Source organism: Eleginops maclovinus, chromosome 5 (assembly GCF_036324505.1).
Source record: "Eleginops maclovinus isolate JMC-PN-2008 ecotype Puerto Natales chromosome 5, JC_Emac_rtc_rv5, whole genome shotgun sequence".
NCBI lineage: Eukaryota > Metazoa > Chordata > Actinopteri > Perciformes > Eleginopidae > Eleginops > Eleginops maclovinus.
Window position 1 is genome coordinate 6,528,962 of NC_086353.1, and position 25,227 is coordinate 6,554,188.

General features: G+C 37.6%; 1 long non-coding RNA gene across 2 annotated transcripts in view; it reads right to left on the reverse strand.

The window, feature by feature from the left end:
- The window catches only part of LOC134865145 (uncharacterized), a 56,033-nt gene extending 49,347 nt beyond the window's left edge, over positions 1–6,686 (reverse strand). For both annotated transcript variants that reach the window (XR_010165902.1, XR_010165901.1), the window contains exons 1-2: positions 6,561–6,686; positions 5,377–5,492 (exon numbers count right to left, since the gene is read on the reverse strand). This is a non-coding gene — a long non-coding RNA (uncharacterized LOC134865145). The remainder of the gene's footprint in view (positions 1–5,376; positions 5,493–6,560) is intronic.
- Between the last annotated feature and the right edge of the window lie 18,541 nt (positions 6,687–25,227).

Consider the following 25,227-nt stretch of genomic DNA (forward strand, 5'->3'; position numbering starts at 1 on the left):
ATATATTCCACAGTTAAACACTGTAACCTAGCCTGTAAGAGGATTAATTTTGAATGTAATAACAGTACAGGGATTGTTTGAGATACTATACTGTAGATGCACTCATTAAACATCTGTAGTAAACTTCAATTGCCCACTAAGAAGCCACACTGCAAAGCGTGGTGTGTGTAAGTACATTGGCCCTCTCTCAGTAGTGTTGATAAAGTAAAGGAAACTTTGGTTAACCTAGGTATAAGGTTTGTAGTTTGCAAAGTGTTGCTCTATACCTTTCAATTTCAAATGTGAGTGTCAGACATGTGTGTTTTTGCTGCAAGCTATTACTCTTTCATGGCCTCTTTTTGCAGAGAAGGTTCCTGACCAATTATTTTCAGACAGATGCAGGGATGCAGAATGACTAGGAGCATCAGGTTTATTTTTCCAGATGATGCCTAAGGTAAGGGGAGAATGGCCAGAGGCTAAGGCAGCCCTCGCGGGACATAGGGGGCTTATAATCTGCGAAACTGACATCTCTTATCCATTACTTTTGTTAAGTAAACCTTTAAAAACCTTGACAGTCCTCCACATGCTTTCCCCAACCTGTATATGTTTAGCATTTAATGAATTTGAAGTAATTTTGAAGTATTGACTGTGTATAATGTTTTGAAAAATCACTGATCCAAGGATGAATAAAAGTGCTCACACTTAAGAGCAACTCCTCATCTGCAAGCTTTCATATTTCTTTTACCATGCCTTATGTAACTTTTATGTAGTACAACTTTCTAAAATCAATACACTGTAGACTTTCAGGATGAAATATGTTTTATGGTATCAATAAACACTTCCTTCACAAGCCAGTTCCCACATGTCATTCAAAGCCCGGCCATGAAGGCTGGTTGTGCGGTTCACGTGAATTTGTTGGTACGGTGCTGTTAGCAGCGCGTAAAGAAAAAAGCCACTCTTATTGCCCCCATGCAGGTTCCCTTGATGAAAGGAACTCACAAACCAAAAAGCCTTGCAGGGTGCCTCCAGAAATGTTCCTTCAGTCACAGCGCAGCCCGTCACTGTTAAAATGCTGTCAACTCTACTTAGAGCCAGGCAAAGCAATAGACATGTGCCTGTAGCTTCCTCCTAACCTTTCCCAGAAACTGTAAGTATGACAATAGATTCATACAAATGTGTTTTTCCTGCTGTATTGAATCAGCCATCACATTGTTCTTTGTCACCTACAGTAGAGACCATCTTGCAATAGTGTCCTTGAGGCAGACAGAGCGATATTACCTCTACTTTGTCTTCCACCAACTTCAAGGGTGAACCATGATCATTGAGCTATTGATCCTCTATCCAGTCCGTACTCCATTAATGCTCTGGCCAATCTACGGCTAAATTGCATGATGGTGGTGCAGAGCAGGTTGTTTCAGAGCGTTATGACACAAATATGGCAGCTTACTGGTAGAAACAGGGTAACTGAGATGAGTAGAACTGTACCATAGAGTGAAGGTGCAGGCTTTAAAAACAAAACAATAACCCAAAAGGAGGTTATACTGTAGAATTTGCAATAATTTTATAAAAGAAAATATTGATTATTTGAGCTATCAAAGAAACTAAAACAGGTTTATGTCACCAGATTGGATTGTCAACTGAAACGCTGGCTCCGGATCGTTCTACCAGGGTCAAATGTAAATAGATTTATAGTTCAAAGTGATATGCAACATCAAAAAAAGATCAATGTTTTTAAGGTCATTCTTATAACTAGGACTACGCTTGTCATTAGGGCTCCATCAATTATTCAGCACACCCCAAGGTATACACAGTATATACAGAACGTCTTGAGCAAAATTAAGGCACCAAAACAGAACAATGCCTTTCCCCAGAAGCGGGAATGAAGGACTGAATTTCACTTGCCAGTTGTTCCGTATTGGACAATCATCAAAAATGGTTTGGAGGAGAGAAGCACTTACATCTACAGCCCTTTTTATTTTGGTCTTTTCAGTTGTATGCAGTTATAATCCAAATAGAGGCAAATAGTCTTCAGCAATTCAAATTGACCTCTAGTACTCAGGAGACAATCTAATCAATATTACTGCTCTGGGTGCCTTTAGTTATGCCTTGAGGGTCTAATAGGCATTACGATTACCATTCATGAGTGTATGCCGCACAAAAAGAGAGATATACATCATAATGGGTACTGTTGATAACACACATCAGGCCTCTGCACAATGTGAGAGCCATGACGAGAATACAATTCGTTTATATCCAATACTCTACTGCAAAAAACTAAATATGCGACTTGAATTATTTGTTTGTGGTTTACGGTTTAGAAACCTTGATGTTAGCATTTATGCCATCACTATATTTGCTTTTTGCCATCACTATATTGTTTTCCAAAACTGAAGTGACAAGAGAGAGTGGAGCAGAGTAAAGCCAAATACTGAATGAGACAATGTCTGACAACCTAAAGGTTACATTTACTTTTCATGAACAGAAACACACAGTGATAGGGTTCAAGTCCTAAATCAAGGTAGCATACACTGCTCTATCGTCTTTTTACATTTAAATATGACCCTAATTTACAGAAAGAAGATTTTGCTGTATTAAAGAAGAAACCATCCATTGAAACAATTCATTGATCAGAAGAAAACTGAGAAAACGGAGGTAAATCAGAACAGCGAGTAACATAATCTGAACCTGATGTAACACTGGTAACACCAACTACTGCGGCAAGCTTGACCACCAGCACAACAACATAACACCAATTGTGTTTAAACCTAATGCAAGTTTTACAGTTACTGAAAAGAAACTCAAATAATTCTTGTCTTTTTTCCTGACACCAATATTTGCGGGGGGTTGCAGGTGTAATGCAGCACGTTTCTGTCAAAACACATCCTTGGTCGGTCAAACAGGCAAGAAACTGTCAACCAGAAGTGTAATATGAAACCATGCTTTTCTGTATGGATTGGTTACTAATACATGTTCAGGGAAAACCCATGTATCATAGCAACTGTGTACTTTGACAAATTTCAAGTGTGTATACAACATTGTAGAAACTGTATCTTGGGGGTGGATTATTCAGACCTATAATTCTACATCCCAAGTAATTGTTTTTAATCCCTACATTTTATAAAGACATGATTTGGTTAGTATGCAACTCTTTCGGGGAATCACAGAAAGGGCCTTTCCAGAGGTGGTGAGTTTTTAAAACACAAGGGATGTCTGCAATAATCCCTGGTGTAAACTTCACAGACACAGCAAAATATATATTTAAAATTAGGATAAAAAGTCATAGCTTGAAAACTAATTAGCACACGTTGAAAACGCCTACAGAGGAGCAGAAATGGATTCCCATCCAAGTAAAAGGCTCATTCTGACTCTTTGTTGATATAGAGTTATAAAAGCGTTGATATTGATAAATGTCCTCAATCTACAAAAATAAACACCTTCAACTTCATTATTAACAAAGCATAACCCAATAAGATGCAAAATGCATCACATTTCTGTCTTCGCTTTTCAGCTGTCCATCATTTTTCTCAAAGAAAAAGTTGGAGTCTCCACAATTACTAAGGCAGAGTGATGGGCAGCACAACTTCCTGTCAGTCAACAAAACCCGCTTCATTTGGATGTTCCCCTGTGTGCCCTTACAGTACTGAAGATGTATAGCTACAGGTTCAAAGTATCTAATACAATTCATTGAACAGTTTGGAATGCAATGCAGTTCATGTGACGTTATGTTTCAGAGTCTTGCCTCAAGAAGTACAACTTTTATTTTCTTTCAAGGGAACCAAACTACAAGTCTGAAAGCAACCCAAGATAAACAAACATTTTGTTTGTGAATACTTCATTTTATTACGGGATGAGCATTTGGCAATAGACAAAAACGATGTAAAAACCATTTGATTTTGTCATCCTTAACGTCTGTGAGAAGAGAATCCAGTAAGGAAACACAGCCCTAACAAAGCTGGACAGTAAGTTTGAGTTTCACTGAGTATGGACAGCTCCATCAATATTTAGCTCTCCACCACCTCACCTCTTCTGCAGATAAAAGCAAGCGGAGGCGAGAGTACAAGGAGACGCCACCTCTCCCAGTGATGCTAATTATCCCTGTTTGCTATCCGGCTAGCTCCCAGGCATTCTGATTGGGTTTACTTGACAAAATAAATAAATGATCATCATAAAAGTGTAATGCCACCACTCTGACCTTTCCCAATACTCAGGCCATGTTAGCAAAGGTATAGTGAAGCAAACACTGTTGGAATCTTTTGTTCTTATTTAAGATACTTTCTCACTCTTAAATCGTTCTTGATGCCTGCTATTAGGGAGAACCTGGTGTGTGTTCCTCAAAGATTTTGTCAACTGCCTCTCATTGCACATTTTCTCTTTGATGAAAGTAAATACCAGTAAGATATTCAACGATTATAAACTCGACGACATTAGACAAGAGCAGGGATACATTTTGAACAGGACGCAAGACTGAAAGTAAGTCGAAATGAAATGTTTCATCTATTTAACAATACATCTATCAAAGGAAATATCAAATTCCAATCACCTATTCTTCATGTAACACAAATTAACGTGTTCTTACGTAACCTAGTACCAAGCACTTTGAACCAATAATATCATGCCATCCATACATCAACTTTTAAGAGGTGTGGAGCCAGAGTGTGCTGTAGCTGCATACCGCACTAAATTCTAAGCCAGTCCACTTTTTAGATGTCCAATTAATGCAAATTACTTGATTAAAACAGCACTTGTAACTGTACACTGCAAAAAATATTCTGTTTCCTTGGGTAATATGTCGCAGTACAGAAGCTTAACATCCTCTTAATTCCATTTCACTAGGACTTCTTGATAAATATATAATATACACTGTATTTACCAGAACTTGGCTGGGGGCCTGAGAGTATTTACACACCACAGCACTGTGTGTAGGATAGAAACCCAATACAGTTCAAAAACAGCAAAAACAAATCTATAAATACACCACTGACATATTGTGGTGTTCATATAATTAATATTATTTATTATTACAGTAGTATTATGTTGATATCCCAAAGTTGCAAGCAAACTCTTATTTACACATCATATGGAATCAAAGAAGCTTTAGCATGTATTTAGAATCATGTCTCTGTCCAGCTGATGAATAGAGGTCCAATATTAACTTTCCTTTCATCTCGGTGTCCAACAACTCCTAAAGGAAGTATCAGACTCTTAAGCAGGAAAAAATGCTCCACTGTTTTATACAAAAAAGATACGGCACCCAAAGTATCCATATCACTCAACATACATTTGAACTGCCTTACACATAAATCACAACCGTCAATCGGAGGCCTTAAACAAATGGCCACTTCACTTGCTTCAACAAAATACCAAAAGGAATTTCTCGGGCAAAATGTTAGTACTCACTGATGGATGGCAGGTTACCCCCAAACAGATGTAGGCAGCGTGAACAATGGGAAACTGGACGATGAATGTCAGGAGATGTCTAATCTTCCCATGGTCGAGGCAGAGCTTCTTGTCCTCTGTTTTAAAAAAAAAAAAAAGTATGTTTGCATGTTTATGTCAACTTTGACATCTGTATTGAGGAACTCCCAAAGGAATACCATTACATTTCACAAAAGAGAAACACTTGACTACAAAGCCAGTGCTGACACTTCTCCTCTACATACTGTACTTCCCTTGAATACAGTTTCATCCCACACAATCGGCCTGTCTGTTTCATTGCCAGCTTACATGGAAAACACCACATCCTGCTTCGGCTCAAATTGTGTGTGCACATTTAAAAGACAAAGGCTAAAAGCACAGAATCACAGAAAGGGCCTTCCCAGAGGTGCTGAGTTTTAAAATACAAGGGATATCTGCAACAATCCCCAGTGTAAACTTCACAGAAACAGCATAATATATATTTAAAATTAGGATAAAAGTTAAGAGCTGGAAAATTAATTAGCACACCTTAAAAACGCCTACAGAAGAGCAGAAATGGATTCCCATACAAGTAAAAGGCTTGTTCAGACTCTTTGTTAGCATTGGCTTATTCAAGTGTTGATGTTAATAAAGCAAACATCTTTTTCAATCTACAAAAATAGGCACCTTAACTTCACAATTTACGTAGCATAACAAAATAACATAGCAAACACACACAACGTGTCCGTCCTATTTTCAGCTGAAATCTGAATCAAAACATAACTCTGCTCTTCTTAACCCCTGAAGACATTCATTTGAAAATAACGCAATGACATTGTGTCTTATTTGTGAAACAGTAGCTTAAAAGGCTAACATCCCCACATCACACACCATTGATACACATTGAGTAAGCTAGCAGCACCATACCCTGTTCGAGGCGGTGACGACGACTACCTCAGTGAAAAGTTAGTTCTCTCACGTACGTTATTTTTTAGCCAATAAATAATGTAGCAACACACACACACACACACACACACACACACACACACACACACACACACACACACACACACACACACACACACACACACACACACACACACACACACACACACACACACACACACACACACACACACACACACACACACACACACACACACACTTCGATTACTTTGACAACGCACCTGTCGGCTTGGCGCTAACAAAGCTAAGGTAACAATGAAAATAGCTAACGGCCATTAGTGTTTTAGGTTTACAGCGAATCAAATTCTGGCGCGCGTATTTAACTTTTCACGTTGGGTGACGTAGTCCTAACCGGAAGTCGTAGGAATAATGTATCTCTGACGACATTCGTTTATCCGTGAGTCTCAATAACATCACCTCCCCCTAAGAACACAGGTGAGTTCTTCTTCTTCATCATCTTTTCATCTTCTTCTTCTACATCTTCTACATGGCTGTTTAATAACGGGCTTCACCCCGGTAAGGTGGTCAATTTAACTTTGAAAATAGTTTTAAAAATATATGCTTACATCTCGGTCTTAGCTATAATCCATGCATGCAACTTAAACCATTAAACACACGATAAGGCCAGAGTTTGAACTAAACGAAATCTATATATAAATAAAAAACAATAATAAAACAACCATAATAATAATAGGCTACCAATAAAAATGAATAAATAAAGGTTAACAATAACATTCTGAGGTAAAATTATCTTTTAATTAGCATTCATTTTATTAAAACCCTAATCTAATACACAACCACACCAAAGTAGTTGTCCCAGTTACAACAAACCTACTCTGCCCATGAGGATAATTAACCCAACATTTGAAGACAAATGGTTATTATTGTCATGATTAGTAAAATATTATTGTTGTGGGAATACAATTAATTCCAACTGCAGTTACACACTTCTGCTAATGTTTTAATGTAATATTTAAAGCCTCCAAAAACTACTTTCATGCACTTATGTACTACAAAATGTGAAGGTTTTACTATACCACATTCAAGACGGATGCAATTGGTTTCAAGTCAAACACATCTTTAGTTGAATATTACCTATAGTGTTTGTTTGAACATAGTTTTCAAGTTGCTTTATTGTGAAACAGGAACATAATTAAGACCATGAACTATACCTGCATCAGATGGGATGGTCAACAAACACTTTGGCTGGGGGAAACTTGCCTCAGTGACGGGGACTGTGCAGTTTGCTTATAAGCCACAGGACAGAGGCTTTTTTCTCCTCGCATGTCTGTCTATCTGTCAATCTCATTCTCTCCGCCTCAGAGGCTCACTTTATTGTCTCTGTCAGTTGTGAGCCGGTGATTTGCCTCCACTCTCTGTCACCCCTCTGTCAGGCCCTGACCGATGAAGCTCGCACCAGCGCCAATCTCCCTTCTTCAGCTCCGTTGGCTGTTCCTGGACTCCATTTCACCACTAATTAGCTCTTCAGAGATTTCTCTTCGTGGAAGCAGGGGGTTGATGGTGGGGTGTTGGGGGCTTGAGGGGTGGGGTGGGGTAAAGAGTGAAGAGGCCGGAGGATGAATGTTGAGGAGTCTTACTGGACGTCATAGCTAAAGTATCAAGTCTAGATAGATTAGATAGATAGATAGATAGATAGATAGATAGATAGATAGATAGATAGATAGATAGATAGATAGATAGATAGATAGATAGATAGATAGATAGATAGATAGATAGATAGATAGATAGATAGATAGATAGATAGATAGATAGATAGAAGGATAGTCCTGCTAAATATCTCAAAGCTTTGGTCAAATAGGGAGCAATAAGTCGCAGAGGTGTCTCACGAATGTCCCGCCTCTGTTGGGCTAACATGACCACTGCAGGTCCTCAGGTGATTAACATGTTGGCAGGGGTTCTTACATGAAAAGACCCCTGTTTCTTTGTCTTCTAGTGTGTAAATATTGTGCTAGCGGAATATGAAAGTAGTGCAACTATAAGGTACAAAAACATAGGGAAAAAAGATCAAGAGTGGGTCTCACATCAAGGAGGACCCTGAGGATGTCTTTGTTGTCAACTTCAGAAGGGGGAAGAGAGGAGCAGAGGAGGAAACTGGCAGAAGGGGGAAAGATGCCAGATAGAGCTCAAAGGATTCGGTCTGGGCAAGGTGATCGGTATTCCTCGGCAGTCTGCCTTCTGGCTCAGATCAGTGGGAGTAAGCTGGCAGCCAAGCCAGAGGGCATAACAGCACAAACACACCTTCAGCACTACAATGCTAGAGGCTTGGCTTCACAATCTGGTGGGGCGGGAGTTGGAGAGAGACAGAGGGTAGAATAGGTGAAAATAAATACACTGTAATTATCTTCAAATTGTCAATCTCTGACATCCATTGTAAATATGTGTGTATGTCCGCATATTCCAGTTAAAGCCACAATGCATCACTTCAGTGTCAAAGCAATTGTTTATTAAATGAAATTTAGCCGTAGGTTATCTGTGATGAAGGTTCTGAGGTCACCAGCCAGGCAGACTCATCCTCAGGCCAGTGATGTTGTACCTGCTCACATCGTCACCTCTCTCTTGGATGAAATCCAAAAACCCTCAGTGGATGACATACAGAGAGACTGTAACTCTCTTGGAGGATTTCCTGGCGCCACGCTGGGCCACAAGCGTGACACACTCCTTGCATAAGACACCTACATGGCCCTCGCTGCTGTTCTGTGACAGCGCAGACTAAAGGTCTGAAAAGGTACCTAATGCGGGGGGGGGCCGAACTGGGCAGGGCACACCAATGAAGTGCTGAAACAAGCACTAAGTGTTGTGACACGTACCAGATGTCCTGGCAAAGGCTGACAGTCTCCACGGACAACCACACACAGGCACATGCACAGGCACATGCACACGCAGCGCTTTGACCGTGATGTAATTTCCATGCAGTGCAGTGTGTGTCCTGGGCACCTGTGGTCTAACACACAGTAGGTGTCTCACACTAATGCCCTACTACTCACATTTAGCTTCATACCCAAGAAAAACAAACATCTACCTATCTCTTAAAGGTTTACAAGCAAAAAGAAAAAAACAAATTATTGTTGTTATTAGAATGGGCAGCATATCTACTGTTATTATTAACTAAATAAATACACAAAATATATGTATTAGTAATTTATTTCAAGGTTTCAAGGTTTTATTTGTCATATGCACAGCAGATACAGCGTATATGTTGGCAATGAAAATCTTATGTCGCGTGCTCCTCCAACAACTCCAAATACATGGTGCAAATAACATAAATAAAATAGTGCAAAAAGAGAGAAGAATATTTACAGTAACAACAATAAAGATTTGAGGATGTGAAATATATACATATGTGGAATACATTGAAAGTATTTAAACACTTTACTCTGTTGAATGAGGAGGTATGGACAGATGCATATCGTATGTATAACAGATGTATATGGCAGATATGTACAATATATAGATATGTGTACTATAAACAGATATGTATGGCAGATGTGTATAATATACAGTATATATATGTATGTGTGTACTATAAACAGATGTGAGTAGACATTCACACAGCTCAGGAGTTCAGTAGTCTTATAGCCTGTGGTATAAAACTGTCTCTGAGTCTGGTGGTCTTGGTCCGGATGCTGCGGTACCGTCTGCCAGACGGCAGCAGACAGAACAGATTGTTGCTGGGGTGATGGGGGTCCTTTAATATCCTACCGGCCTTCTTCCTACACCGCTGGGTGTAGAGGTCCTCCATGGATGGCAGCTCCGTCCTGGTGATGTGCTGAGCAGTTTTCACCACCCTCTGTATCTTTATATACTTTTAAATTATGTTGTTGATGTTGGCCACAAAATCAGACAAACTTGGCTTAAGTAAATAGTAAATTATAAATCCTATCCTTCACTATTTATGCCAAAAATAATTACGTTCTCGTTGAAGTCAGACCTTGAGTTTCCACGTGTAGAGAAACTAATTTAAGAGTTATGAATCCATTTTTGATGTGCTAAATCCAATACACCCGTAATGATGAATAATCTTCATTATTATTCTACATCTTAGATAATGTAGTGTTATAGTTGATCAATATGATGCCATCTTGAACCGTCTGTAATATCCATGGAGATGTTTAAGCGCAGAACTGGTCAAGGCTGAAATGATAAAGTGAAGAAGTATCATCCGACACTTTTTCTCTTCTCAACTCAAATTGTCATTCCGCTTGTGTTTTTCGGTCTCATGAACAGATCATAACCCAGAACTCTCATTTGGATGGAAACGAGAGAAGTCCTTGCCTTTTTTTTTTAAGTGGAATGTTAATGTGTTTTTCCTTCTTCCAAACAAGCCTTATATTTCCCGTTGCACAAGGTCAACACATTCACATGGCCAGAGATGGAAAGAAATAATTAACTGCAAGAAACAATTAGCAATGCATCAATAGTCGGATCGATAGTGATGTTGGTAATTATCACTTTTGGGATAGGGGAGATGATCTTTCCTTATTGATGCTCTCTAATTCACGGGTATAACCTCAGGGCTTGTAGAATAAATCAAAACACATCAAGGTAAACCACTTTCTCAATTCCTTTATGACAGATGTGAATAAATATAGCCCCTTTAGTTCAAATATTAAAACCTGAACTTTGCTTGCATGAACACGATGTTATGGTCATCATGAACCTTAGATATCCAGCTTTGATAAGATCTTTATGTTTCAAACTGTGAGTGCGGATTTATACTCATTATAGGCAATGAAATTGTTTTAATGGTTTCAACAAATGCAAACTAATCATTTGAGAATTTTGTTTAAAATAATCTGAGATTATTTTATATAAAAGGCTTAGATATTTATTTTACTTCAAAATATAAAGTATCAGAAAGTAATTTGTCTGTTGAAATAGCTACATGTTATAACCACTATCCTTTTGTTGCTTTGACTTCCCTTATTTTCAAAGTGGTGTTGTTGAATCAATATTTCCTATTTCAAATCCTATTAATTGGGTAAAACAAACAGTGTGTCTGCCATTGAATCCATATTTATTTAATATCCCTGCTTTTTATTTGTTCCTGCTCAGACATGATGTCTAATGAAATGTGACACTTTATTTAATTCCAGGCAATTTGTTCAAGGCTGAATGAAAAAGCAAATGCCAAATTAACTCTGATCCAGCCACTTTCTTTAGCCAATTACAGTCCGTCACATAAACCCCTATCACAGTAAGTACAACATGTTCACTGCTCGACACCAGAACAAAACGCCACACTCCCAGAGCTTTTAACCAATCACTTATCCTACATGTAATTAATAGCGTGGTTCACGGAACCAAGCTTCATTAAAGTGTAGAGCTGCAAGGCTGAAAGGCCCCGCAAAGAATTGAAAGAAATTGTGTTAAGTTATGTTAGTCAAACAGTTCCTGCAGGGGGCAAAAAAGCTAAATTAAATAAAGTACTGAACATAACTTAGATAAACGGTTAATTAATGTGTTGTTTTCAAGATGGTCAAACATTATTTTTGGGTAAATTCAGTAAGTGGAAGTCAAGGACCTTTTTATCGCACATTTAAACAACAAGGCAATTAAAATTGATTTACAAGAAAAAACGTTATTAAAAAAACCAAGACAGTGCATAAGTAATAATATCACGTTTAAAGTTATTTAAAAACAGCCAAGAAAAAACTAATAAAACTCATATATCAATTTGTTTGTACATGTAGGTGTTTATTAGGCCCTAATGTTTACCAATCACATTATGAGATGTTATGATTTCATTATGGAATCATTTTCTTTATTGTTGTCTTCTTTATTTGTCACTTTATCATCATCATATCCTGGAAATCCAGTTTGCATCTTGTTCTGATAAATCATATTTCCATCACGAGAGAAAAGCTGTAATTCAATTTAGAAGCTGGAACAGGAGAATGTTTGTCATCTTTGGCTTTAAAATTATTTGAACAATTAATACATTATCAAGAGGGTTGCAAATTAATTTATAGTAGGATATAATATTCACTTTCCTGATTCAAGACTTGCTTCAAATCAGGAACAAATGTCTAATCAATTATACATTCATTTTATACTATTTAATTTAACAAAATAAACTTAAAAGTGTGCTGGAAAAACAGTAGAGTTGTGTATTAGCAATGAAACATTTTCCCTTCACTCCACATTGTCTGCGTTGATGTCTTGTTCTCCGCATTGCATCCGCTCCATTCCCTCTTCATCATTCCCCCTGTGTTACCATATAAGACGCTGCTGCAATCCCTGACCATCAACCCTCCCAAGAGAGGCCTTGCTACCATTTATTCTCAGCTAAACCAGAATAAGTTGGCTCAGGTTTTCAGCTCTAGGCCTAATTTCAGTTTTGTCCTAGCTTACCTCTGAGCTCTCCCAAGAACCAGACTCTCTCCAGACACACAGGAGAACATTGTGAGCCTGTGCACCATCTGAGCCTGGGCCCCTCAGGCCCCTGCCATATCAATAATGCAGACGTGACCACACTGATTGGAGGAGACAACTGGTGTTTAGAAGGAGCGAACCCAAAAGAAGTCTCTGTCTCTGTAGAAGTTAACAGCTTCGCTCCGTTTGCCACTGATTTAGATGTACTGTACAATTCCTGGAATGATTGACTTTGTGCAAAAGCTTTGATGCCGTGAACATGTACGGGCATAGGTATTTTTCGTTCACACACACACACATAGATATACATACACACCTAAGTACATGCACACACTCAGTCACCCAGGTGAAAGAAGGCCCACACAACACCCAGTCTTGTTGATGGGTCCATTGATTTTTGAAGGCCTCACTCCTTTTCCCTCTTTTTCTTTGATTATTAATTCACAGAAGCAAAAGAGAACTGCCCAGTGCTTTTAAATCTTAACTGCTCACTGAACTACAGACTCGAGTCAAAAGGATATGCCCTACAGTGGATATAAGTGTGCGTTTGATATACGGAAAAGAGATCATTCAATTCATTTCTGTTTGTTAGATTACTGGAACCTGCATTTAGCAGCGTTAACTAATAACCTGGTTGAATATGTTACTCATTATCTTCTTCTACGTAGTATTTTTATACCATATATGAGATGAGAATAATTGGAGACAAAAGTTATATATCTATAGGATACATTTGCAGTAAAAATGAGTTCCTCAACAGATATATCCCCCATTCATCCAAGTCCAGTGTGATGATGAAATCAAAGTGTAAGTGCTGGGTTGGATAGAGCTGAAGGGTAATAAGTGCTGGGTGTGAAAAATAGACATGCTGACCAGTTGGGCTCAGCGGAATTAAGAAGTGAGGGTTTTTTAAAGTTATAAATGTTTTTTATACATATATCAAGAGACAGTTTAACATTTTGTATTGAATTTTTTAATATATAGAAATGACTTTATATAGGAACCCAGCATGAAGAGAACCAAGTATAGATGCAAGAGAGTGTGTTGGGTCTTTTTCTTTAAATCAACATAGCCTCTGACAGACCAGCACATAATGAGGTGTCCAGTTTGTCATTTCCCAAATTATTCACTAGAGGGAGCACATATACTGTAAAGCGCTTCAGTCTTACTGTTCTCACAAGAAAAAAGTGTGCAAAAGAAAGTCCAATGTTTGATTTCATTTATCCTTTAGCATTCTTTGTTGAAAGTGAAATATTGTGCACAGCTAAATATACTGCATTTCAAAGTCTGTATATCACAACATGACATTTACATACTTTATAGCACTTCTGCATTCCTGAGCAATGATTTCCCTCAAACAAATTGTTAGTGCTGAGAGACTGTCGCACTTTGAAAACTTTTCATTTTGGATGAAGAACATACAGAAATGGCATTGGGAGGGCGGGGGTAACAAGGTTTTCTCCAAAGCAAAGCCCCTGAATGTCTGTGCCTCTCAAAGATGATTTTGCCGAGGCAGTTCAATACTGCATGCTGAGTTCTTTTTGATCACTTGACTTAGCAGTGTTTGTTTGTCCAATGTTGTGATGCCGCTGATTAGTGAAGTTGGATAAATGAATCATAAAAAGACACGTTAGATGTGTCTTCTCTGAGGATCACATCCAGTCATCTGCGGAGAAACTCATGATGCATTTTTTACCTTACCATCCATAATTAGACATATTGATGAATATTAACAATTAAGTCTTTCAAATGTCTTATTTTATCTGACGCCAGATAACGACTGCTGCTCTAAGTGAATCAAATCCTGATATGCTCCTTGCAGAAACATCTATCATTTACCCAGAAGGCTGTGGCACTGCTTGCTCCCTGCTAGTTGCTTTGGGCTCCCTATACGCACCCCCATTCCTGCATCCCTCAACTAACACCCACTCTTCCATGATATCTTTTTTCTTCTTTTTGCTTGTTTGATATATTTCTTTCTACCCCACCACCACCATATTCAAAGACTTATACAATATACATGCTCCATCTGGTCAAACTTGGTGAACTTAAATATACCTGTCAAGTGCAACTTTAAAGTTTCCCCCGCAACCTCTACTAAGTCTCGCCCAATCCACCAAGGCTTTAATTAAAAAGCAGCCCCAGTTCCAGGATGTGCTTCTAAATGAGGGAGTTTGTGCTGGCAGACGAGGAGCTGGGGTCTTGCAGTGGGACCCGGCTTGTGGCTTTCATCACTTCCACTCCACAGCTCTGAAGTTCCGGAGAGGCATCTGTCTGACTTGAATTGGAAAGATGGAGAGATGAACACTGAGAGAAATTTAGACAGAAGAGAAATTGAAGAAGCGAGACAGGAAGGGGGGAGGAGGGGCTGGAGGGAGAGTATCATGTGGGGGCTGATACTCTGCTTTTGTTCTGACTGTGCAGAAGTAAAGTGAAATGCTAAAGGTAGCTTTTTTTTTTGAAGGATTTTTTGGCAGGACTTCAGTGTGCAATTTGATTTCATCTTGTTTTATTTTACTTTTCTTTATGGATTCTGCTTTTCAATTCCGCTTCAAGGTGAAATGATGAGGTTTCTGAATCGGCAAATCATTTTTAATTAAATGTTTTATTTATTTAAACCTTATAATATTGTAGTATTATTGCTATTATTGCCCTACTTTATTTGGTTTTTGACTGCCCTTACCTCATGTTAAGCGTAATTGGTCTATAAACTATTGAATCTATTATTATTATTATTATTATTATTATTATTATTATTATTATTATTATTATCAACTAACTGAATATAGTTAGGTGAAATCTGTTCACCTAATACATTGAATTAAAGTCAATGTTCCAGTCTTTTCAGCGTATACTTCCTACAAAAGTGTAGTTGAAATGTGTTAACATCAACTGTACATCATCTAATAAATCTAATTAACATTTATGTAGTGGGATTTGGGAAAATCCTCTTTACAAAGGAAGAAATTAGTTTTGTTGGAACAAACTTCTTTCCTTACAAGTATTTTTCTCAGTTTAGCAGAAGGTCTGTAAAGATTTGGTACTACACTGCTGGATATTCCTGAAAACCAAGCAACTCTGACATCTAGTGGTGGTTTCCTTAAAATACAGTATTAAGCTAAATGTGGAAAAAATATCCATGATCCACCCAATCAACATGAAAGTGTAAAGTTAGAAAATATTGAGCAACCAATAATTCACAGCAACGGACAAAAGATGTTACCCTCCTTTATGACACAAGTTACAGTTCCAAAGCATGATAATATCTCTGAACATGTTTATAAAAGTCCCCCCAACAAAGTGGAAGAGTAAAGGCAAACAAAGTTAAATAAAACCAGGTAGCAATTACAGCATGAACGCTATAATCTTATTAGCAGAAGGTTTTGTATAATGGAGAGAAGCTGGATTAATTTGACCTCACATGTCTAATATTAACACCATTGGTTTCTGTGCAGGGATCATCAGTTCTGAGGGGCTACAAAAAAAAATGTTTTAAATCAGAAAGATAAAATAAAGTCTAGAATAAAAACTGGAACTACTAAATAGTTCTGGCCTATTGCGCTTCAAATAGTTAAAGAAAAAAACACAACATTTGACTTTTGTTTTAGAGGGTCAAAAATCAAAAGTTTACGAGCAACTGATTTAAACACTAATAGTTCATTATATTTATAATTTAGGTGCAATGTTAAACATTTAAAGCATTATGACTTCTCTAACGCTCTTCTCTAACTTGTTTTGTTACTGTTTAAAGAAAACTCTCATTTCACATATTAGAAATCAAAATGCCCGAACATCATCCAGAGCTTGACGTTTCCAGGCAGAGAGCCAAACCCCACTGAACCCTGTGAGAGGTTATAAATTTCTCACGCATGTCTAAAGCTGGTCTCCATTTCTGCTCAAAGTCTTTGCTCCAGTTATTTATTGCCAGTAACAGTGCACAACACAAGGACATTTCAAAAACCTTACAATACATCAATTGTAGAGTGCTATAATAGATGTCTGATCGGATCATCCAAAGTATGGTTACTACAACTGCCATGACGTCCTTTTAACAAACAAGGCGATGGACATGATTATAAATACTTTTTACATGTTTGTCCTTTAACACACAGACAACTGTTGGCTGTATGATTACGTGTCTGCCTTCTCTAAAGTGTCATCACACATCAGCTGTTCCTCTCTGATGAAGAGCATCAAAGGAAGGGTTCAAATATCAATTGCCAGACAGTCATAGGCACATGGGGCATTTTAGGATCACCCTTGCTTCTACTACCGCTCCAGGATTTTTTTTTATTACTCAAGTTTCGGCTGACTAATAGGGAGCCTTTTCCCTTTTTGTTGTTGTTTTAGGAGTAACGCAAACACACGCAGTGTCCAGCTGCTACAAGATACGCACTAAGATTTGAACCTCTTCCTAAAGGAGTCTGAATGGCAGGAGAAATGTGTTTCAGATGGTACAAGCAGTAGAATCAGTGTAGCTTTTACAATGCAACATTATCCTCACAGACTGTGAGAAAGCTGCTAACTTTATTTTCTGAACTGAATTATTTTCCCAACAAAGTCAATAAATGTTCCACTCCAAATAAAAACACTGGTGTATATTTGATTGAAAAAGTGCCATTAGTAACTAACTAAATAAATGAATCAAAACCAAATTAAATACTTGCAAAACAGGTCCAAAACTATTTTACACCAGGCCTTTTCCCAGACTGTTTTATAGCTTCCTCTCAGAAAGCAAATAAGCAGCGTTTTTTAAGATTTGAATTTCCTTGCATAAGTCAAACCGCTGTTAAGCATTCTCTTCCTGCTAAATCTGTTATTATGAATCTCTTTGACCAAGTTATGCAATCGAACTGCGAAAGAACCGGTTCCAGCGTTTAAGCCATTAAACCAATTAAGTGCTACCATATGTGGGATGGAAGGTTCTATTGTAGCTTTCACATGCTTGTGATTATGCACAACAGAAGTAAAAAAAAAAAAAGGTAATAAGGTTTTAGTTAAATCAGCATTTTGTTAACAAGAATGGACAAAGAAAAACTATGGGAAAATGTGATGCTGAGAACATGTATGTGGAACGGTCTTATCTGTACAATACACTGTTCTCTAGAGGTTAACACATTTTCAGAGTAAGATAGGGTGACCTATGCCTATGGGTGGATGTAATAGACTTATTTGCTGACATTTCTTTGACAAGTTGCTGGTTTATCAGTGTCTGTGCTCTTCAACCTATGTCTGTCACCCTGTAGCAGTCTGTTTTTATTTTTATAAGCTGAGGGACTCACCACATGTATAATAAATCATAACAGTCACTAGAAACCCTGTTTTCTCCCGACTGGTCAGTGTGCTTTCTTTCAACCATGTCTAAGTGTGTTGTTTGCTTTCAAGACTAACTTTAGTTTTGTTTTCATAACCCCCCCCCCCCCCTATTTTCTTTTATCGTACACCCCTTTGTTTCTTGTTTACAGTTTTTATATTGATATTTTTTGTTGTAGGAGTCTTGTTGATAAAAGAGATCATCCGAACAAAGTGTGGTGAGGGGACTACTTTGGAAGCAAAAGTGTCCCAGTGGCTTTTTAAAATGGTATTCTTCATTATTAACATAGAGGATACTGCATAATACAACATGTAATAAGTGTTGTGTTTGTGGGAAAAGATTGTTTAGCTTTTATGCAGTTGAATTATCATTGCCAAGATTCATAATTACAATAATTTGCAGTCATTTTTCTGGTTTGACAGCATATAAAATCCTTGTTACTGTGCATACCATTAGCATGAGATAGCCTGCATGTATTTGTGTAAATCATTTAATTCAGTCTTAAGACTTACCTAGTATTAATCAAATGTAATTCAACACACCTATTCTCCTATCTGTGTCTTATACTTCTTAGCGGAGTAGAGGCCATTTAGAGAGCAAACAGAAGAGGCACGGCACTCGTAAAGAGCCGACATTTTAACCAGATCAAAACCAGCTCTGATCTCATCTGAGTCCCCAGTCTCTAAAAAACATTTCTATGTCCTGTAAACACGAACCAGCGGCCAACCACAGACACCAAAACACAGTCGCACACACGTCCTCTCTATTTGTTTACTTCTACACTCTCTCACAGATTCCCATCTTTCAAATATTTCAGTGGAGCAATTGGAAATTAGAAGACACATGAAAGAAATGCAGAACATGGTTCAAACAGTCCCTGATGCCATGATCTACACACACACAGTAAAACCAAGTAAGGGAAGCAAAACATTGCTAAACATACACACTGATACACATGGACACACACACACACACATTTCTCCGGGTGTAATTAAATCATCCCATACTCGGCCCATGGGATCTCCCTGGAGGATTTAGAGGCCCACACTGACAGTCTTTGCAGGTCAGGGGTGGCTGTTTTCCTTGGACATGTTTCATGAGAGTGCATATCTCTCTGGGAATTGGGTCCTCTGGAAAGAAAGGCACAATGATTTGAGAACTTTGATGGACATCAGTGCAATTGTTGAGCACACAGACTCATCTCAGTCCTGCATCTTAACATCACCAGCAACCCAAGTCCTTGATTGAAGAGACCCCCAGTGGGTGGCCTTGCATCCACAAGATGACAGAAGTCATCAAATGTCTTCTCATGTTTGCTCTGTTTCTGTTTTATTAAGGAACACACAACGACAATGTTCATGGGACAGAATAAAGTCTGAGATAAGAGCAGCTCTTGAATGTGTCTTTTTCCTATTCTTTGTGTGCGTCATGGGGGGCATGGAAGGAGGAGGGTGGAGCAGAGAGGATATTCCTGTTTATGATAGTCTGAGATAAGCGGAGGGTGAGAAAGTTCATGCCTGTAAGAAGATATTGCAAGAATTGCAACAAGCTGACAACAAATCTTGATATTTCTGAAAGATGAAAATATCAAATGGTTCTTCTTTTTTGATACTTTATGCTCCTACATCAGTATTGTTCTAATTTGCGCTCAGCCACCTTTGACAGACCTGAGCACAGAGCTTCCTTATTGACAATTCAGCTGAAGACAATATGCAGTTAGAATCACAAATTGCATAGTTATTTTTCATTAATAGGGTAACTTTCAGATCACTGAGAAGTTTATTTTACCTCTGTGTGTTAACATTTGGGGAGAGTTGGTTGAGAGCTTAGCAGAAATATGTATCGGTATCAGACCACCTGACAATCTTAAGAAAGCTCAATGACAAAAAGAAAGGCAGGGCGTTGGTCAATATTTGATAAAGTGTCAAGATTTGGTTGGAGCTGCTGGGTTGCATTTTGGAAGCTCAGAAATGTTATGTTGTATTGATGTCTGACATAAAACATTAAAAAAAACCTGGAAAAAATACAAGGCTGCATACTAGAAGTAAGTTGAATTTGCAAATAATGTATCCCAAAGGCAACAAGTACGTAATGAAAGAAATGATGGAGGACCTGGTGGCGACCCCTGAGGAATACCTCGGAAAATGCGAGGAAAGGAAGAGGCTCCTGCTACAAAGGACATTTTATTATGAACGATCAAAACCCGTCAAATCCAAAATGTAAACTAATTTAAATTCAGTACATGAGTGATATTAACTTGATTCTGATTCTGATATGTTTGTCAAATTAGTCAGATTTTGTCAAATTCTGAGAACGTCCTGAGAAGTCCAACAGGAAGAAGAAAAAAACATTTATGGTGATGGGGGCAGCTTAATCATAAAACATAGTTCCGTTTAGTGTTTTAGCAAAAAGGTGATTGTATTTCATTGTCCGCTCTGTGTTGCAGAGTGACAATAAACAAACCCTGTAACCCTAAGAGTAAAGCTCTGTAAAGTAACGATGTTTGAGCCCCATGAACACAATTTAATGATGATCTCATGTGAAAAATACTCTGAAAAGGGGACCTCCTGCTGATGCAAAGCTTGAAGTCCATCCTCAGGTTAGACATATTGATGACTAGCCCATTAGAGCAGAGGCAGTAGGCTGGGGTCATTAGCCTCGCTGCTGCGGCTACGACACCAGATGGAGGTGGAGGTATGGCTGTAGGCTCTACTGTGATCCAAGACTTCTAAACATGTAATCCACTCTCCTCTGAGGGTCCCAAACCACAGGAAGTCTCTCATGCTGCTCCACTGATCTCTATGGCCTCAGTGCACCTGAACATGTTTCACCAATAAATAAATATATGACACCATGTTTTATATGGCAAAATTGGTGAGGTGAAAGGACTTCCAAGGCATTGATCCTTCCTGGCTTTGTGTTGTTTATGATGTCTGGGTTGTTGTTCCAAAATATAAGAGTCAGGAGTCAGTGTATGGATTTTTTGATGTTGTTAGTCCAACCAAAATAGATATAATCAAATTGTCTTTAACAGGACTATGTAATATGAGACATTTACGAGATTATGAGTAAGGAGTGCAATCTCAATTTGTTAACCAGATTTGGAGAGAGAGTTATTATACAGTATACTCTAGCTGCTTTTCCAGGTACTCTGGATGCAATAATTGGTTTGTTTTCAAAGGATTATTTCAATAATCTGGTTGACAGTGTCTATTTGTTATCCTACAATAAGTAAATTAAGGCTCAGTGTTCAGAATAACTGCAGTTTTTCTTTCCTCCTCCTCAGCTAAATGTATTTCAGTTACTGTAAATGATGAAATTAAATAAAACATAATGTTTGTACTGATTGCAATATTATCCACCTAATAAATAGGCTGTCTGATTCAGTAATGAAAGGATGTCCCACCAATTATAATAACCCAATGACCAACAGTAAGTGATTAAATCTGTCTGATGATGAGTTTTCAAAAAGTAATTGGTGGGCGATGATAGAGAAGACGTGCTTTAGGTTTTAGGCAGTGCTGTCACTCGATATGAGTGTATATTGTATTCTAAAACTGTATTTATCCCAAAAAGTATATTTGTCTTGTAACCAAGTGAAAAATACATGAATGTAGAATACAGTTTCACATAAGACATATTAAACATAATTAATTTCATGAAAAATATGTATATACATACGTTAGATATACAGCCGCGGAAAAAATTAAGAGACCACTAAACATTTTTCTTAAATCTTTATATCTACATGTATGGCAGCCAGTGTGTGTTGAATTCCAAAACAGAGAAAAATTGCCAGTAGTTTATAGAATACAATAAGAAAAAACAAAATCATTTAACTCAAAAGACGTACCTATAAAAAATAAATCAAGAGAAACTGATATTGCTGAAGTGGTCTCTTAATTTTTTCCGGGGCTGTATATCTAACATATGTATATACATATTTTTCATGAAATTAATTATGTTTAATATCTATTGTGTGAAATCGTATTTCTACATTCATGTATTTTTCACTTGGTTACAAGACAAATATACTTTTTGGGATAAATACAGTTTTAGAATTACAAGAATCAGAAAAGCTCTCAAGGGTATCTTTTCTTTTACCATATACTGTAATATTGCAACCGAAAATGTAATTATTCTAAGAATGTGTTTGTGTGTGCAATTTCCCCAAAACATAAGTGGAGACAAGATAAGAGAGATTTTTAGCACAAACCAATGATCAGTTCTTGGACTGATTCTATGACTCACATTTTTTCAATTTTAGTGTCTTTCACCATTACTCATTTTACATAAAATAGTAATTATACAAAAGTAAACAATAATTAAAGCAGTTAATATACAGTTTCCCTGATTCAATTTGGTCAAAATTGTTGTTAGATAATCTCAAATGTAAGTTTTGTGAGTATAACTTGATTAAGTTTCAGGCTATTCTGTATATTCTACATCAGCTATGGCTGGGTGACTAATGAAATATTTCACATCACCTTACAGTATGCTTTTCTTGGCATAGCAATGTGTACAATTCCGACCATTTACAGATATTTCTGATAATCTTTCACATTTCTGATACTCACACAAGCAGCCCTTCATGAAAAACGTTTCGTATAAACAAGAACAGGAAATGATGATGATGATGATGTCTGGACATGCTGAGGGTTTTCAGGAAGCCTTTGGCACCCAGCTGGTTTGACATGAACAAAGTTTATGACCTTTGCGAGTCATTTAAATGTTGATGCATTGGCTGACTTACAGTATTTATTCTTGTTTGCGTGGATGAAACAATAATACACAATTCAAAAAGATTTCTCAAGCCTGCAGTCAGACCATTTTGAATTTACACTGAACTTCACTATGGTCATTTTGTTTCACATCATTTTAGTTGATAATCTGATATCTTAGAGGTAAACATGCTACACATGCAACAGCCTAATTTCCCCAAATGCCATGATATCGGTATCATGTGAATATCACTGGTAAAGTCCAGTTTTGACATGAGAAATAGTATTTTCTTCATATTTTCGCTCAAAATATTCTATGTTTGAGTGTGGTTTTAAGTTCGTATAATTGTCCATCATCAGTCTTTATAAACCCAGTGACCTCAACAAACATCTCTCAAGAGAAACACACCCAGCGAAAAAGAACATGACATTATAATGACACGGAGGCTGCGGTTAATAACCCGTATCTCCAAACAAAAAGCAAGTTTTTTAGTAGCCCTGCCCTGGCATGCGTGGCAGTGCCCTTTTCCTCAGCTTTGATCTTCGAGCACAGGAAACACCAGCCAATATGAGAGGCTCGGTCCGTATTACTCACTCTACACTTAAGCTGATTGCGTCAGTGATATGTTAAGAAGATAAGAACCAACTCTAATAAATTATGGACACAGAGGCCACGAGAGGACAGAGTGAAGAAAACAGTATTTGCACATTAAAAGTCTGGATAATACATAAGATAAGATAAACTTTCATAACATTAGAAAATGTTTTTGTTGCAGCAGCATTTAAACTAAGTATTGCACGTAATAAGAAATAGAATAAGAGTAGAAAATAAACAATTATACAATATAAAAATCTCAAAATAGATAAAACAGAACCAAAAGAGTGAAAATATATAATTGACCGTGAAGATACACATCTGTAAACTATCTGACAAATAAAACACTATTGAAGGGCTAAATTACAGCTAACACAATATTAAAATAGGATATTATTAACATTTAGTGTACAAGAATGGCATATTAAATTAAATATAAATGTAAATTAGTACATTTGGAAGAATACCATAATATAAAGTATTACCGCTCAATCGTCAAATACATATCTAAATCCTTTTCCCATCATCTGCTGCTCAATATTAAAACAATCTTTTCAGTGTTGTGTTTCAGTTGAACACAAGCTTCCTGTGTTAATTGTCTACACAGGTGGGCCCCTACGTATCCTTTGACCCTCAGGGCTGAATGAGGGTCCCATTATACAGGTCAAAGGTCATTTAAGTCCTTCGGGCTAGTTGATCCCAAGTGGTGCTTATGTATGCATATCCCATGAATCACAGCAATCACAGCCAATTAGTGTATTTTGACATGTGAAGCCATCAAAGGGATTAGCATTTCTTTAGCTTTATTTATTTAACTGTTTTTTAGCTCACTCGTTTAACAGTTGGGTATCAAAACAATCATCATAGTGTTGAGGACTACTGTAAATGATGAAAACTAAATGTCATTCCTCTAAGCAAAGGGCTTTATTTATTAGCAGAATAAAAGATACGATTACAAGGTGCCTTTCACACAGATCACAAACACACAAATACACATTCAAGGCACATCTCACACAATATCTCAGCCTCTAATCAGAGACATAATAACTGCCAGATGTCAGTGTCAGTCTTCTCCCCTCTAACCTTTGACAACCCCTTTTCTTTGGCTCGTACTCATGAAGACAGGCGGGAACGATAATGTGGAGATGCTGCTGAGGTGTATAACCCAGAAGGAGGTCATACAGTACGAAGGGCCAGATGAGGCCAGCAAATCCCTGTGGTCTGTTAATCAACACAGAGGAAAAACTAAATTAAAAAAAGCCATAAGGCTATGTATCATGCATGGACGTCTTGAGAGATAACCGCAGTCTGCAACACTGCAGCTGTTTGACAACGTGATGACATGAGATGCCAATAAACATTTGGAAACACTGATTGTCATCACAGTGCAGTCTGTGTTTTCACTCTGGTGTTTTCTGTGTATTCACTGTGGTGTTTTCACTTCATGAAAATGGGTTAAAGGGTCATGCTGACATTATTGTATAGGTTTTATTCTTGTCAACAAATCCCATTAAAAGACCAAAACCGACATTTTCATATTTTATCCATCAAAACTCTTCGATTTATCGAACTTGTCTGTGGCAGTCGAGCCCACTGGCCCCTGCTGAAGACATACAGTACATGTTTAAAAAGAGGACACATACAGTACAGCCGCCAGGAGTTATTTTTCAACTATCAAAGTTGTTGTATTCAAAGCTGGTGCAGAATCCAAAACTAAAACTAATTTCATAAACATATGTGATTGACGGAAAACCAGGATATTTTATTAAATAACCAAGTAGCTTAGTTATGTTGCCTTACAGAACCAAGTAGTTTTGTTGTTTTTTCCTTTATTTTTTATATGCAACGTTATAACCACATGGTTA